The sequence below is a fragment of the Halyomorpha halys genome, unplaced genomic scaffold (assembly GCF_000696795.3).
Source record: "Halyomorpha halys isolate HHAL.00 unplaced genomic scaffold, Hhal_1.1 Scaffold923.1, whole genome shotgun sequence".
NCBI lineage: Eukaryota > Metazoa > Arthropoda > Insecta > Hemiptera > Pentatomidae > Halyomorpha > Halyomorpha halys.
In genome coordinates this window covers 61,425-65,711 of record NW_027112702.1, presented here as the reverse complement: position 1 = coordinate 65,711, position 4,287 = coordinate 61,425, and the positions used below count along the sequence as shown (strand labels likewise).

General features: G+C 30.7%; 1 protein-coding gene across 1 annotated transcript in view; it reads left to right on the top strand.

The window, feature by feature from the left end:
- Positions 1-4,287, top strand: part of LOC106687189 (cell adhesion molecule 3-like) — a gene marked incomplete at its 3' end in the record, with an annotated part of 136,385 nt that overhangs the window by 72,579 nt on the left and 59,519 nt on the right.

The following is a 4,287-nucleotide window of genomic DNA, read 5'->3' as shown; positions in this document are numbered from 1 at the left end:
CCTATCACACGCTTTCCTCTTCAAAATATTTTCTATTTTTTTTTTTTTTTTTTTTTTTACCCACTTGAAACGTTTCCTCTAAAAAAAAACACTTCGTCATCTCCCTAACGAATGTTCGACCGTTCGCGGGGCAGAACTCACTTGGCGGTAAGATTTCAAGCTAACAGATTCATTTTATGTTTTATTCTCTTTTTTTCCTATCTTTATTTCAACCTCCACCCCATATTTTCTATTATTTTCTTAATTTTGCTTAACCACGGTTATATATGGTTATATATTTCATTTGTTACATATATTTTCTTTCTTTCAATTTTCTTTTTTTCTTTTCATAATTTTAATTTTTAAATTATAAATAAACTAAAATATTCATATTTCTTTGCATTATATAACTTCAAATTTTTATTTTATTTCCTTAATTATGTTATTCAATTACCTACATAAAATGTTATTTTCCCCTTATTTCATCGCTTTAATTTTATTAATTCCATTCTGTACAATTATTTACTTTATGTTATTCTATTTATATATTCTGTATATATTTTTTTTCACTTTCTGTATTCATTGGTTGTTATCTTGTTCTGTTTTTAGCCCTGATGAAGGCTAGAAATTCTGGCCGAAACGTTGTCACGATTAAAGAAGATATTTCAACTTATTTGTGTTATATTTTGACCAGATACATCAACCATCTTCTCCTCGTATAATTATTTTCTAGTATATAGTGTTGTTGTTTTTTTTTTCATTTGTTTTACCTTCTGACCTTTACTGTTTTATAAATTTATTTATCCTGCTATCCTGGCTTCAGACCAACAATTAAATACTAACGTGCTTAATGATCGAACTGAAAGCAGGATAGAAAGATAAAAAAAATCGGTAAAATAGCAAAAGTTCAGATGGAGAAACATATTAGTACGAGTATATTAAGAATTCACTAGCTAGAATGATGTCTCATAGACACTTCCTAACCCTATTCAACTCATCACGCTGTAATCAAGCTCAGTGCTGATGAATAAATTTATCTTTATTCACAAATGTGATACTTTAAATAAATGATAAGAATTTTAGATATTATGGAATGGCATTGACCTATGATTGACGCTCAGCCTACAGCTTCTCTCCACACCTATAAAATAATAAAATAATTTACAACTCATTTCCCTTGAATTGGGAGCGAAATAAAGATTAAAATATAATTCCTTTTCATTTTGAAAATACACATTATAAAAATATTTTTATCGTGTATATGAGCTTATTATAGCTATATTTTTTTCTTGATCCATCTCCTATTATTCCCAATTAACAGTCTATTATACAAAATGTAGTAAATTTCATTAAGAATGTATTATTCAGTAATAAAATAACAGTCACAATTTTTATTTTTATAATCATATACACTATAAAATATATAGTGTTAAGTGTCCAAACAGAACCTAGGAGCTGAGGATCTCAAAACTAGAAAAGAAATCATTGTGAGAATATGTCCTGAACAGAACAGAAGATATTCAAGTCCAAAGATTTTATATTAACATTTAGGTTATAGTAAAAAGAAATAATGTATTTGAACTACTTTATTAATGAAATTGAATGCTAGAATCCACGTTAAATGTGTTGACACACACTGTTCAAAGTGTTGACTTTGGGATTTAAAACAGACTCGGCATCTTTCATCCACTGCAGCAGTGGCCGAACGGTACGGGATATGTGTAATTAATTTTCAATTTCAATATTCTTTCTTCGTTAAGAATTAAGGTCATTGACTGGGCTTGAATAACCTTTTTTTGTAGAATACAATTACTAAGCCTCCACTGGCTAATTACCAGTAACGTGGTGAGAGGGTTGTGCTGGGATCTCTCTACCCTTGGGGTACAGGTGGGGGATAGATTGGGCTCGGGGATCCTCAGGTCGATAGTGTAAATATAAAACTACAAATGTGTCCTTGTGATAATTTTTATTTTATTATTATTATTATAGATATTATTATTTTGTATGTACATAATTTGATTTTTATCCTTCTGTTTATAAGTACTTAGATAGAGATTTTATTTTTTTCATTTACTTATTTATTTTATTCTTATTTTTTTAAAAATTTATAGGAAGATATCGGGTGGCGGTCAATAAAGGTATCAAAATATTAACAAAAAACTATTTATTTTTATCCAACGTTTCGCACCACTTTTCATGACATCGCCATGAAAAATGGGGCTGCTAAGAATGAAGGTCTGCTATCAATTGAAAGCAGACAGTCTCAGTCAACAATCTTATTTGAAAGCAGAACTTCATTCTTATCAGCCCTGACGAAGCCCAGTGGGGTGAAACGTTGGTTATCAATAATTAGTTGTTTGTTACTATTTTGATATCTTTATTGACCGCCACCCGGAGTCTCTTCATACGGCCAACTCTTCTTCCAGTATTTTTTTTTCAATAAGTTTTTACTTATTTTATTTTATATATTTTTTCTGTTTGCAAGTGTACAATTATCACTATAAACTTTTGCCCCACAATGGCTGATTGTAATATTTATTAATAAAACAAGTTTTTTTAAAAGAAAAAATACTATTTTCTAAGAAAGCATTAACGGGCGTTGGCCATAGGGAATTTTTTTCTTGTATTGAGATCCTTAATCCATATTTTCAGTTAAAACACTTATCCCTGTCACACACTGACATTGAAAAGAGATATGAAAGTAAGCTCTTCTTAGAAAAATGGAAAAAATAAATACTACTTTTCTCAATAAATATACTCAATAAAGGAAAACAATGAAAATGATACCTGCCGTCGTAGGTTCTGAAAAATGGCATAGAAGGGTTAAGAAAGCTAAACTTTTTTTCTGATTATTTTACTTTAGCTTTTAAAAATCTATTTCACAAAATGTATTTCCACAAAATCTTATCTCTATTAAGGGATTTTTATTGCTCAGTGAATCAACCTTAACCTTTATCTTAATTTCTTACAGTTGTAATTGAGCAGGTTTCTGTAAAACCTTAAATTTTTCTTGACGCTAATGAAATTAATATTTTATTACTTTACTGTTATTATTTTTAATGTTTAATAAGGCATGATGTTATAGTTAGTATGTATCCATCAACATAACCGCTTATGATGAGCAGAAACAGAACTGGCGTATTACTGCTGAATCATTCCGACTACGACCCAACCCCTTTTAGGTGCACCATCAGGATCAAAGGGGTTAACTGATGATTTATTCAGGAAGTAAGCCTCAAATATTTACCGGAGAGTGTGTTAGATGCTAGGTCGCGTACTATTTATAAATGCGGTGTGCCGAGTTTGCGTCTTGATCGCTCCACTATCTGATGAATTCTTGATGGCTTCTCTGATCTGCAATTGCTCCGGCTTTGAGCCTCTTTATATAGCAACATCAGGTGTAACTTTATAAGTTATTTCCTATTTAATCCACTAACGTTTACATATTAACTCTTTACGGTTTGCTAATACACTTAACATAACGTATTAATAATTGAGTTTTTAATTGAAAATAACAGACAAAATATTTTAAATAATAAAAAAATCAAACAATGGTAAAATCATTAGTTGATGACATCTTTCAATCACATACTAGATGATGTCATAAAGGATGAATATGAACTTAAGTTGTGTTCCTCTTATTTGTCATATCTTGGATACTTAGTCCATCCATGTTAACATCGGTCTTTAGGCTCTATCCTCTGATTCTTGGTTCCATATTTTTTTTTTAGTCGTGGTCATTATTAATCCGTCATACGTGATCAAATCCTTTATTCAGTTTGATCCAGTCTCAGCCAGCTACTCAGTAATGTTAATTACTTCATTTCACCAAGAGTAACTCTGCTTAGGTGCTTGTCTGCCTTCAATGTCATATAAGAAGGGACCATTCTTATCTACCTCAATTAAACAAATCATTGCATTGTGCAGGTTGTAGTATATTTACCTATTTTATATGTTTGTATATATTACTACTAAGGCCTACATGAACATACTACATATATGTATATACTAAGGTCTAGTTCTTTTTTTATGACCTTCTTCTAGTCTCTTCAATCCCATCCTCTCCTTTCTCCCGTCCTATTCGTGATATCCTTCGCCTCGTTCAGCAACTTCAACCGCAGTGTTCCTGGACCCAGTCTTCCTCAAGATCGGTCTGGGGAGGCGATGGGATATTGACGCAGTCTACCACTGACCATTCCAATGAAAAAGCTAAAGATGGCTTGGTTTGTTTAATTTATTAAATTTAATAAATTACATAATTTATAATCTATTAAAATCGTGATCAATAATTTTTTATAATAAATATTT